The sequence below is a fragment of the Dendrobates tinctorius genome, unplaced genomic scaffold (genome assembly GCF_039654945.1).
Source record: "Dendrobates tinctorius isolate UK_male_01 unplaced genomic scaffold, ASM3965494v1 ptg000064l, whole genome shotgun sequence".
Lineage (NCBI taxonomy): Eukaryota > Metazoa > Chordata > Amphibia > Anura > Dendrobatidae > Dendrobates > Dendrobates tinctorius.
In genome coordinates this window covers 29796152-29810129 of record NW_027361732.1, presented here as the reverse complement: position 1 = coordinate 29810129, position 13978 = coordinate 29796152, and positions in this window count along the sequence as shown.

Here is a 13978-nt window from a genome sequence, read left to right as displayed (position 1 = left end):
ATCCTTAAATGGAAGAAGTTTGGGACCACCAGAAGTCTTCCTAGACCTGGCCATCTAACCAAACTGAGCAATTGTTAGAGAAGAGCCTTGGTGAGAGAGGTAAAGAAGAAACTCAAGATCACTGTGGCTGAGCTCCACAGATGCAGTAGGGAAATGGGAGAAAGTTCCATAAAATCAACTATCACTCCAGCCCTCCACCAGTTGGGCCTTTGTTGTAGAGTGGCCCAACGGAAGCCTCTCCTCAGTGCCAGACATATGAAAGCCGCATAGTGTTTGCTAAAAAACACACGAAGGACTCCCAGACTATGAGAAATAAGATTCTCTGGTCTGATGAGACAAAGATAGAACTTTTTGGTGATAATTCTAAATGGTATGTGTGGAGAAAACCAGGCACTGCTCATCACCTGCTCAATACAATCCCAACAGTGAAACATGGTGATGGCAGCATCATGCTATGAGGATGTTTTTCAGCTGCAGGGACAGTACAACTGATTGCAATGAAGGAAACATGAATGTGACCAAGTACAGAGATATCCTGGATGAAAACCTTTTACAGAGTTCTCTCGACCTCAGAATTGGCATAAGGTTCACCTTCCAACAAGACAATGACCCTAAGCACACAACTAAAATAAAAACTCCTCCTGCAAGAGACAAGAATCTTGTGCGATCATACCACATTATCCAACTATGTGGACAAATGTATGATTCCCAGAGGCTTGAGGATCAAAAAAATTCCCACCAGTGCACTTACAGCTGAACTTAGAGAGGAGTGGAATGAAATTTTGAGCAAATGCTCTTTAGACCTCATGAGGCTGATAATCAAACATGAGGAGGTAAAGCTGCAGGAGATACAAAAGGACATTGACACAGCTAAAATAACGCTGGAAAAATATAAAGACTGTGCAAAATATGAACCCACAGTAACACAAATGCATAAATATGTATCGGATCTGGAAGAAGAAATTATGAAAAGGAAAAAACAAAAAATTTTAAGATCTGAATGACTACTCCACAAATAAAATATATGAGTGGGGACAATGGGAAAAAAAATTTAAAAAACCCAGATCTATTCTAAAACGCAGCCAGTCTCACAACAGATCACAAAATAAAATGCACGTGTCTTTTACTTCCTCAGAATTGGACTTATCTGATATCAACTCTAGCACATCTGAAACATCTTTTAATGAGGATGGTGTGGGACAAAAAAAAATAAAAGTTTCCGACAGACAAAAAAACGGAAGAGGAGAGGAGGCAGGAAACACCAACATAAATCCAGGTGTGACCACACGCTACAAAAAGAAAGGGATAAAATAATCCCAAATAGCGTATTGAATCTCTCCTCACAAGAATTAATGCAAGATCAAATAGATGTGCTCTCTTTGGGACTTAATTTTGTGCCAGCCCAAAAATTCAATATTTTTAATACCATCTTGGACATTAATAAATTCATCAGAAACCTGACCATAAAAAAACACTTCTGGAATGCACAAAAGGAACACAGGTCGAAAATCGAATTATCTCCCAATGAATATTGTCATATGGACTTTAAGGAGCAAATGGCTCTTCTAACACTAAAAGACCTATGCAAAGATGAAAACATCAACCCAGAGAAAATTGAACAAGCAGAGAACTTTGATATAAAAAATCTATTCTTTTACCCAGTGAACACCAGATCTGAATGCATGGACAGATTTCAGGAGGTTATGGAAAGAGAACTGAAAATTTTGGATAATAAAATTAATGAGAAATATTGTAAGAAAATCTATCTAACACTCAGAAAAAAGCGCTACTAGAACTAGAAAAAATGGAAAATATAATCATAAAAATGTCAGAAAAAGGGGGAGTAATAGTGGTGTTAAACTCAGAGGATTATAAAATGAAATGGAAATGTTATCTGACAAAAAAATATATGAAAAAATAAGTGTAAATCCCACATCCAGACTAATTAAAGAGATTAATGAAATTATTGAGGATGGATTAAATCTGGGTGTGATTACCAAAAAACAAGCAGATTTTCTGAGTGTTACTTATCCTGTACTCCCCATAATCTATGGTAAACCAAAAATACATAAGGGAACAGGTATACCGGCAATGAGACCAATCGTCTCAGGTATAGGCTCAGCAAATGAGCACCTAGGGGAGTTGATAGATTCTCTTCTACAGCCTCTAGTTGTAAAAATTCCGGGTTACATCAAAGACTCTAGAGATATACTATATGACTTCTCTAAAAAAAAAAAAGTGGACAGCAAATTACTTATGGTTAAGCTGTGATGTAATTTCTCTTTACACCAACATTCCCCATAAATTAGCCATGCTTGCCTTACAACATCACTTAAAAAAACATAGTATGTACTCTGAGGATTTAATCAATTTTATTCTCCAATCTTCTTGCTATCAGCTAACTCATAACTTCTTCTCTTTTGACGGCATGTATTTTTTGCAGAAAATGGGAGTAGCAATGGGGGTGATATTCTCCCCATCGCTTGCAAACATAGTGATTGCATTCTGGGAATCCGAGGTCATATTTTCTCATAATAATCCCTTTGCAGAACATTTAATCTGGTATTGCAGATATATCGATGAAATCCTAATTATATGGGATGGAGATATATCTGCCATACCTAGATTCCATGAATATATCAATACCAATGAGCATGGTATTAGGTTTACAAATAAACACGATCCTAACGCTATGGTATTTCTAGATTTGAATCTGAAAGGTATAAATGATGAAATCATTATTACAAAAACACACAAAAAAAAACACTCAGTGGCAATACCATATTGAACGCAACAAGTAATCATCCAAAACATACAATAAAAGCAGTTCCAGTTGGAGAGTTCATTACACATAAAAGAAATTGTAACGATGAAATTTATGTGCAGTCTGAGTTCAATATGGTTACTGAAAAATTAAAAAATGTAAATATCCCACCTGGATGCTGAGTAGAGCAAAACACATAGCAGATACAAGAATAAGAGAGGAACTAATAACCTCCACAACCACTAAAAAGGAAAATAAAAAACAAGAAAGAGAAGAAAAATACAAATAAAAACAATAATAAATCCTATGTGTCCTTGCAATATAGTGCACAATTTGAACAAATCAAACACATCATAAATAAATTTTTGCCAATCCTATATGAGGATAAAATCTTGGCAGATATATTAAATGAAGGAGTAAATATGATTGCAAGAAGAGGTAAAACTATAGGAAATTATGTATCAAATAGTGTGTATAGCTCTAGAAAAAAACAAACTGGGCTGGAAACTCAAGGCTTTTACAAATGTGGTAGCAAAAACTGTACCACATGTAAATATGCGCTAGTAACAAAAACCTTCACAAATCAGCAAAAAAAAAAAAGAATTTAACATTAAAAAATACATCAATTGTAATTCAAAAAATGTAGTATACAAAGTAAATTGCTTCATATACAACCTATCATATATAGGCTGCACCAGGAGAAAGATAAAAACGCGCATTACAGAGCATCTTAGGGATATCAATAAAAACACTCTAAACCGCAACATATCAGGAGCGGCAAGGCTCTTCATCTCAGCACATGGAGGCAATCTGCCATCATTCCAAATCAGTGGCACAGAACAGATCCAGAAGTCTGAACATGGAGGAGATGACAAAAGACGTCTCCTCACACATGAAGCCTTCTGGATCTACTACCTGAACACCAGAGCGCCCAGCGGCATGAACAAACGCAACAAAATAATGTTTCACTATTAAAGCTAATAAGGGATATTTTATTATGTATATATTGTTGTTATATATTTTGTCTGTCTTAAAACACTACTGCCAAAGCAGATCAGGAATCTATTTTTAGTCAGTCAGTGAAATCACACACCTGTAGAATAATTGTAATGCTGTTGAGCTCCTTCTGATTTGCAAGTGCAGGGTTAAAGGCTGAGTGCAGACGTACTTTTTGGCCCTGCGGATTTTTCCGCACAGAATGGAAGAAATCCGCAGGTCAAATGACCTGCATTTTTCCTGCGGATTTCTTCCATTTTTCATGCGGTTTTCATGCGGTTTTTGTGCGGATTTCCCCCTGCGGACATGGGGACAGGGGAGATGGAAAACCGCACAAAAGAAGTAACATGCTGTGGATTTTGTACCGCGGGAAAACCGCGCGGAAAAATCCGCAGCGTCTGCACAGCGTTTTTTTTTTTACATTGATTTTAAGGCTACTGTACATCACAATGCGGATATGCAACGTTTCTGCGCTGTAAAATCCGCTGCGGATCCGCTGCAAATCTGCATCGTGTGCACACAGCCTAAATGTTTCAGTATGTCAGTAAGTGCAGAGCTTTGAGAAAGATCTGTAATAGATCGAAACATGTCGCTTGCACTCATATTTGCACACTGTCTGTGGAGTTTTTAATCGTGTGAAAACGTTTTTGGAATCATTAAAGGATTCAATTTTTTAAAGGAGCTGGAACAAACTTTTTTTTTTTTTCTCTTATTAAAATAACAAAGGAGTGGCTTCAGAACAACTTTGTGACCATTCTTGACTGGCCCAGCCAGAGTCCTGACCTAAACCCAATTGAGCATCTCTGGAGAGACTTGAAAATGGCTGTCCACCAACGTTCACAATCCAACCTGACGGAACTGGAGAGGATCTGGAAGGAAAAATGGCAGAGGATCCCCAAATCCAGGTGTGAAAAACTTGTTGCATCATTTCCAAGAAGACTCATGGCTGTATAAGAGGAAAAGGGTGCTTCTACTCAATACTGGGCAAAGGGTCTGAATACTTATGACCATGTGATATTTCAGTTTTTCTTTGTTAATAAATTTGCAAAAATTTCTACATTTCTGCTTTTTTTCAGTCAAGATAAGGTGCACAGTGTACATTAATAATAAAAAAATGAACTTTTTGAATTTATCAAATGGCTGCAATGAAACAAAGAGTGAAAAATTTTAAGAGGTCTGAATACTTTCCGCACCCACTGTAAACTATATCATTATTCAGTAAAATGAACTTACAAAATGAAGATTTTTAGGCCATAAATTGGCCAATCCATGTGGGCCCCATAAACCGCTGCAAGGTGACCTCCCTTTGATGGGTCCCTGTTCTATTGTACATACCACTCTTGAGCTATTAGCCTACAGTTAAAAAGACAAAACATGTCTCTCCCGGACCATGAACCTACAATTCAAATGGGTAAGTAGTATTGATATGCATCACCTGCTGGTCAATGGGAGAAGTGCAGAGTCAGTGTCAGGAACACCGCACTGCACATGCTCACTGAGCCAGTGCGCGTGTCCTGAGTAAGACAAACTGTGCTCAGAGATACCTGTGGAGTGGGCAGCAGCAGAGAAGGTGCATGCTTCAGACCAACAGGACCTGAAGCACGTGACTGCTGGGGGCGTGGCCTAGACCTCAGGAGCTAGGAGCTGCAGGAAAACTCCTATCAGGGTAAATACGGGACAAAGTTACCAAGGGGCATAGACAGGGACGTAAACAGATCAGGCCGGGGTCAAAGCACGAGATAGCACAACAAAACCAGGGGTTTAGACAGAACGGATAGTCAGTACGTAGCCAATGAGTCATACACGGATATAGATGCAAAGTACAAATGGGGCGAGCAAAGAATAGTCGGGTCACAGGCAATGAGTCATACACAGAGAGGTTAGAGCAGTATAGAATCAACAGACAAACTCACAACGGAAGACAGAACCGGGTCAGAACCATATAGCAAGCTAGAAGACAATGCACAGGCACACAGGGGTCAACACACTCGGCCAAAGGCAAAAGTATAACTGACAGGGATTGGAGTTTCTCAGGGCTATAAGAAGCTCTCGCAGAACCAAAGAGAGGCCACAATAATTAACCCCAGACATGCAGGTCAAAGCCTGCACTGAGCTCAAGACATTAACCCCTGACGTGCAGGTCAAAACCTGCACTGGGATCATGACAGTCAGGCTGGAGGCTGTCACATCTCCAATAATAAAATATATATATAAAAACTGACCAGCACAGTGCGAACAGGTGCCAGCTGTGATAGCAGTAGAACAGGGACCCATCAGAGGATGGACACCTTTCCGCGGTTGATGGGCACACATAGATTGGGCAATTTATGCGCTAAGAACCTTCATTTTTGTAAGTTCATCTTACTGAATAGTAATACAGTTTAGAGTGATGCTGTATTTTCTTTTTCTATCTATCTCTTATTTTGCACATTTTTAACACATAAAAATATTTAATTTCTATTCTGTATTCTATTCTGGTACATGTCACATGGACGGCACATGGATGTCACCTATATGTATGTCATCCATATGTGCATGTGCGGTGCATTTTGTCATCCGTGCTTCCGGAAAAACAAAATGTTTACATGTGGGTCACATGTACAATGCGCAGCCCCATAGATTAGAATGGGTTTGCGTGTATACATCTCTCCAGTACGTGTGCAGGGGGCTAAAGGGAAGATGTAATCAGAAAATGGCCTACTGTTTGAATCAGGTTTTGTGCTATACAAATGGTTTTGAAGATTTGAGAACATTTTTTTTCCATATCATAACAAAGCAGGAGAAGGCCATAAGAAGATAGCAAAGCGTTTTCAAATTGCCCTTTCCTTAGTTCGATATGTAATTAAGAAATGGCAGTTAACAGGAACAGTGGAGGTCAAGATAAGGTCTGGAAGACCCAGCAAAATTTCAGTGAGAGCTGCGCTTAGGATTTCTAGAGAGGCAAAACAGACCTCCGCTTGACTACAAAAGACCTTCAGAAAGATTTAACTGATTAGACTTGTGACACATTGTTGTACTGTTCAGAGACACCTGAACAAATATGACCGTCATGGAAGAGTTATCAGAAGAAAACCTGTCCTGCATCTTCACCATAAAATTCAGCACCAGAAGTATTCAAAGGAACATCTAAACAAGCCTGATGCATTTTGGAAACAAGTCTGTTGGACTGCTGAGGTTAAAATAGAACTCTTTGATCACAATGATCATAGATATGCGGGATGAAAAAAGGGCACAGAATTTCAGGAAAGGAACATCTTGCCAACCATTAAGCATAGGTATGAATCAATCATGCTTTGGGGTTTGGGCAGCCAAAGGCATGGGGAACATTTCAGGGGTAGAGGCAAGAATGAAGGCAATTAAATTTCAACAAATTTTTGATGCAAACATAACACCATCTGTGAAAAAAAAAGCTGAAGTTGAAAAGAGGATGGCTTCTACAAATGGATAATGATCCTAAACACATGACAAAATCTACAATAGACTACCTCAAAAGGTGAAAGCTGAAGGTTTTACAGCGGCCCTCACAGTCCCCTGATCTGAACATCATTGAAAATCTGCGGCTAGACCTTAGAATAGCAGTGCATGAAAGATGACCCAAGAATCTCACAGAACTGGAAGAATTTTCCAAGGAAGCATGGATGAAAATCCCCCAAACTAGAATTGAAAGACTTTTGGCTAGCTGCAAAAAGCATTTACAAGCTGTGATTCTTTTAAAAGGGGGTGCTACTAGGTACCAACTATGCAGGGTGCCCAAACTTTTGCATATTCCCATTTTTATTTTTGCAATTTTTAAAATGTAAAACACATAGAATTATTTATTTTTGCCTAAAATACAAAATAACTTTGTCATATTTAACTTTAGGCCTTTTAGAGATCATTTCATCTTCAACCTGCTTAACTGTTTACAATACAAGTAATTTTGACCAGGGGTGTCTAAACTTTCACATGCCATTAGTGATGAACGAACATGCTCGTCACTACTCGTTACTCGCCCGAGTATCACGGTACTCAGTGTACTCAGTGAGCACAGAGCATTTCCGGGATTACTCGGTGGGAACTCGGGTCTCCATCCAGCTTTTTTGGCGGACTTTAGAGACCCAATCACGATGCAGGGATTGTCTGCCAGGCAACGAAACGCCGCAGCCATCTTTGTTGTGGTCATGCAGTGATTGGCTGGCCGCACAGCAGAATCAGGGGTATAATAGACCGGACGCCCCCCTGCTCGGCGCATTCAGCTCCGGATTTAGATTGTGTAGGGAGAGCAGCTGCCGAGATAGGGTAAGATTTGGGGATTTATTAGTGTTAGGGATGGCAGAACGCACTAAATATTAAATTATTAAATAACAGAAAGTGCATTCGCCACCCGGGGTCCACCGTGCAGAGGTGTTAAACTGCTGCTATATAATGGCAGACGCGCTATATGGCGGTATAGCACACGCGGGTTATACGTCACCCGATGTGCGCTGGTGAGCTCTGTTAACCTCACAGAGACGTCTAAGTTATAAAAATAAAAGCCGAGCCTGTTGACCTCACAGGTCTCAGCAGTGTGCACACACGGTATACGGTCACAGGACTAGGCTCAAGACTCAGGGTCAATGTCCGTCTAGACCTACCATGCCTGCGGCGTCGCTACCGCGGACGCCAATAAGTGCTGCTAACTGCAGCGCGGCGACCGACTCAGCCGCCACACGACAATGCCCAAGAGGGGCGCACTGTCGGACGCTAGTGCTGTAAGATGTGAACTGTGGCCTGTAGCGTGCCACTGACTGGCGCTGACTCTATGACTAAGTCCTTATCCACACACGTAATATCAGAGGGAGGGGATCTTAATGAGTCATTCGCAGGCACATGCATTCATCATCATTCACACAGATAGCAAATAGAGTCTATACTAGCGAATGGCCGAGCGGCCATGCGGGCCTTTTATAGCCGTGCGCTTCCGGGACCTTCCAGATCATTGAGATGGACCAATCAGATCAGTAGAAGGACCTGAGCACGTGACTCACGATCTCCACTGGGAGATCGTCTCGTGAGCATGCCCAGTAGCGCGGTGAGAGGACTTAGCCTCTGGAGTGGCTTGCTGCAGAGCAGGCTGCGCTACTGTTGCTGGTCCAGAGGTGGCAGCAACAACCAGACCCAGAGAACTGGTCTGAGCAGGGCATCTGGATCGCCGAGATTGCAGTTTAGGCCGGTTTTCCATTTTTGTCCTGTGTGTCACTGTACTTCTATACAGCACTATTTAGCCAAAAAAAGCAAAAAATACATGCCACATATTTGTCGGTTTGGTATCTTTGTGCCAGCTCAGATCTGTGCATGCTCCAAGTTTGGCCAGTTTAGGCCGGTTTTCCATTTTTATCCTGTGTGTCACTGTACTTATATACAGCACTATTTAGCCAAAAAAAAGCAAAAAATAGAGGCCACGGATTTTTCAGTGTGGTATATCCCTAACAGGCCTCATTTATCTGTGCTAAAAATTTGGCCATTTTAGGTCTACATAGTGTATTGTTTTTGCAGTCTGTTACCGTACTTATTGACACGAATCTGATAAGCCAAAAAACATTTTTACCTACAGTCCAGATAGGTAAAAGTGTCGTTTTCCCGCACACGTATCACATACAAGTTGGCTCCCAAATCAGCCATTTGTAGTGAACTTGTATAATATTCTAGTCCATTCACAATGGGCAAGGTGCATGGCAAGGGGCAGGAAAGTGGACGTGATGGTGATCGTACATGCCGAGGCCGTGGCCAAGCTGAAATTGGGTCACCAAAAACACCAACATCTTCTCGCTGGACCTGAGTGTCCGAAGTCCTGGGTGACCGCGGCAAGACAGCACTATTGAAGCCCGAGCAGTGTGAAAAGGTTTTTGGTTGGATAGCGGATAATACTTCCTGTTACTTATTCACCACCAGCACCCTGTCTTCCACACTGTCAAGTCAGAGTAGCAGTGAATCTGGACCGCATATTCCTTACTCTGATCCTCCTTCCTCCCACCATGCTGAGTACCCTGAGACAACTGATCCCACACTCGGACAGTCCGAAGAGCTGTTCAGTTTTCCATTTGGAGATTCGTGACTCTCGCCTGTTCCACTTGAAGCGGGGCAAGATGATATTCCATGTAGCGATGCACAAATATTTGAGCAGCCATGGTCACAAGAGGTGGACGATGCTGAGACACAATTGCTGGAAAGTCAGGAGGAGGACCAGGGTGCGGAAGTGGAAGATGAGGTGGTCGATGATATAGTAACAGACCCAACCTAGCAGGAGGACCTGCTGAGCGAGGAGAGCAAAACACAGGGGAAGGTAGGCGTAGCACCACTTCAAGCAGGAAGAAGCAGTGTGGTGGCCGCATACAGAAGGCATGCAACCGCACCCCATAACCCCAACATGATGGAAGTTGCCAGTCCAACTGTTAGGTCTTCCCGAGTCTGGTTATTTTTTAAAGACTCTGCCGATAACTCCAAACAGGCTATTTGCAACACCTGTCATGCCAGCATCAGCAGAGGTAGCAAAACTACCAGACTTAACACCACCTGCATGATCAGGCACATGGCAGCAAAGCACCTGACTATGTGGGCCCAACCCCATGCTGCAGGAACAGTGTCTGCGGGTGACACCACAGCATACCTCCCAAATTTTGAAGAAGGGAAAGAGGGGCAAAGGATGCGGCGGCAAATTTTAGTCCACGTCCCGATCACACCCATTTCACAACTAGTCACACCCATGTCCATGCCCCAACCACACCCAGAGAAAGGAAGAGGGGAAAGAAAGAAAGAAAGAAAGAAAAGAGAGAAAGAAAGGAGAGAGAGAGACAGAAAGAAAGAAAGAACAGAGAGAGAGAAAGAAAGCGGGGAAAGAGAGAACAGAGAGAAAGAAAGAACAGAGAGAGAAAAAAGGAAAGAGGTGAAAGAACAGAGAGGGAGATAGAAAGAAGGAGTGGAAAGAAAGAACAGAGAGAAAGAAAGAGGGGAAAGAAAGAAAAAGAGAGAACAGAGAGATAGAGAGAAAGAGAAAGAAGGAAAGAAATAAAGAACAGAGAGAAAGAAAGAGGGGAAAGAAATAAAGAACAGAGAGAAAGAAAGAGGGGAAAGAAAAATAACAGAGAAAGAGGGGAAAAAAATAACAGAGAACGAAAAAAAGAAAGAGGGGAAAGAAAGAACAGAGAGAGAGAAAGAACAGAGAGAGAGAAAGAAAGAGGGGAAAGAAATAAAGAACAGAGAGAAAGAAAGAGGGGAAAGAAATAAAGAACAGAGAGAAAGAAAGAGGGGAAAGAAAAATAAGAGAAAGAAAGAAAGAAAGAAAGAAAGAGGGGAAAGAAAGAACAGAGAGAGAAAAAGAAAGAGGGGAAAGAAAGAACAGAGAAAAAGAAAGAGAGGGAAAAGAAAGAACAGAGAGAGAGAAATAAAGATTAGAGAAAGAAAGCGAAAGAAAGAACAGAGAGAAAGAAAGAGAACAGAGAGAGAGAAAGAGAGAGGGGAAAGAAAGAACAGAGAGAAACAAAGAGTGGACAGAAAAAAAGAACAGAGAGAGAGAAAAAACAAAGAGGGGATAGAAAGAACAGAGAGGGAGAGAAAGAAACAGGGGAAAGAAATAAAGAACAGAGAGAGAAAGAAAGAAAGAGGGGATAGAAAGAAAGATGGGAAAGAAAGAAGCGAGAGAAAGAAAGAACAGAGAGAGAAAGAAAGAACAGAGAGAGAGAAAAAGAGAGAACAGAGCAAAAGAAACAGAGAGAAAGAGAGGAAAGAGAGGAAAGAAAGGAGAGAGAGAAAAAAAGAAAGATTAGAGAGTGAGAGAAAGAAAGAATGAACAGAGAGAGAGAAAGAAACAAAGAGAGAAAGAAAGAAAGATTCTATGAAGATACTATGGCAACCTGGCTCCCATTGTAATGCCCACCTGAGCCTCCCGGTGCAGGACATATCATGATCCGCTCACATGGCCGGCATCCCCGATTCCAAGGCGAACCCGCTGTCCGCGCTGTCGGAGGACATGGTGATGAATCTGAAGAATTCCCTGAAGTGCCTCCATGGTTCCGTCACAATATCCTCCTCCTGAAATTACCTCATTTCCGGTCATTTTCTAGCACGTCACTTCTGGTGGAACGTCACGTGCAAATTTTAAAGTGCTCCTCGGGGATCCGCCGTGTACTCCTGTGTCCGCAGGAAAAGTAAGCTCCCGGCCGGGACAGACTCTCTCAAAATCGGGACTGTCCCGCTGGATCCGGGACGGTTGGGAGGTATGAATGCTCCCCACCATATACCTTGTACACACATGGCTCCGCATACACACACGGTTTTGCATTGTATGCCTCGTACACACACAGCTCCGCTCCGTACACCTCGCACACACATGGCTCCAGTCAGTACACACATGGCTCCACTCCGTAAACCTCGTACACATACGGCCACGCTCTGTACACCTTGTACACACATGGCTCCACTCGGTAAGCCTTGTACACTTGCGTCTTTGCTCCATACACCTCGTACACACGTGGCTCCACTCCGTACACCCTGTACACACATGGCTCTGCTCCGCTCCGTAAACAAACGGCTCAGCTCCATACACTTTGTACACACAGGGCTCTGTTCTATACACCTTGTACACACACACGGCTCCGCTCCACACACCTCGCACACACACACGGCTCCGCTCTGTACACATCTCCGCTCTGTACACCTCATACACACGTGGCCCTGCTCCGTACACCTCGTACACAAACATCTCCACTCCGTACACTCGTACACACGCAATTCCGCTCCACACACCTCATACACACTTGGCTCCGCTCCGTACACCTTGTACACACACACAGCTCCGCTCCATACACCTCATATACACATGGCTCCGCTCTGTACACACATGGCTCCACTCCGTACACCTTGTACATGCGCGGCTCCGCTCCGTACACCTCGTACACGTGCGGCTCCGCTCCAGACACCTCATACACTCACGGCTCAGCTCCATACACCTCGTACGCGCACGTCTCGGCTCCATTCACCTCGTACACGCACGGCTCGACTCCATACACCTCGTCCACGCACGGCTCGGCGGCATAAACCTCGTACATGCACGGCTCGGCTGCATAAACCTCGTACACGCACGGCTCGGCTGCATAAACCTCGTACACGCACAGCTTGGCTCCATACACCTCGTATACTCACGGCTCGGCTCCATACACCTCCTACACGCACAACTCAGCTCCATACACCTCCTACGCGCACGGCTCAGCTCCATACACTTCCTACACACATGGCTCCGCTCCGTACACCTTGTACACACGCGGCTCCGTTCTGTACACCTCGTACACGAGCAGCTCCACTCCATACACCTCATACACTCACGGCTCGGCTCCATACACGTCGTACGCGCACGGCTCGGCTCCATACACCTCGTACGCGCACGTCTAGGCTGCATAAACCTCGTACACGCACGGCTCGGCTGTATAAACCTCGTACACGCATGGCTCAGCTGCATAAACCTCGTACACGCACGGCTCGGCTGCATAAACCTCGTACACGCACGGCTTGGCTCCATACACCTCATACATGCACGGCTCGGCTCCATACACCTCCTACACGCACGGCTCAGCTCCATACACCTCCTACACACACATGGCTCAGCTCCATACACCTCCTACACACACACGGCTCAACTCCATACACCTCCTACACACACACGGCTCAGCTCCATACACCTCCTACACACACACAGCTCAGCTCCATACACCCCCTACACACACACGGCTCAGCTCCATACACCTCCTACACACACACGGCTCAGCTCCATACACCTCCTACACACACATGGCTCAGCTCCGTATACCTTGTACACACGGCACCGCTCCATACACACGTGGCTCCGCTCCGTACACACGGTTCTGCTTCGTACACCTCGTACACACAAGGCTCCCCTCTGTATACCTCATACACACACATGGCTCCGCTCCGTACACCTCATACACACGTGGCTCCGCTCCGTATACCTCGTACACACACATGGCTCCGCTTCATACACATGTGGCTCCGCTCCGTACACCTTGTACACACACGGCTCCGCTTCGTACACCTCATACACACGTGGCTCCGCTCCGTATACCTCGTACACACACATGGCTCCGCTCCATACACATGTGGCTCCGCTCCGTACACCTTGTACACACACGGCTCCGCTTCGTACACCTCATACACACGTGACTCCGCTCCGTATACCTCGTACACACACAC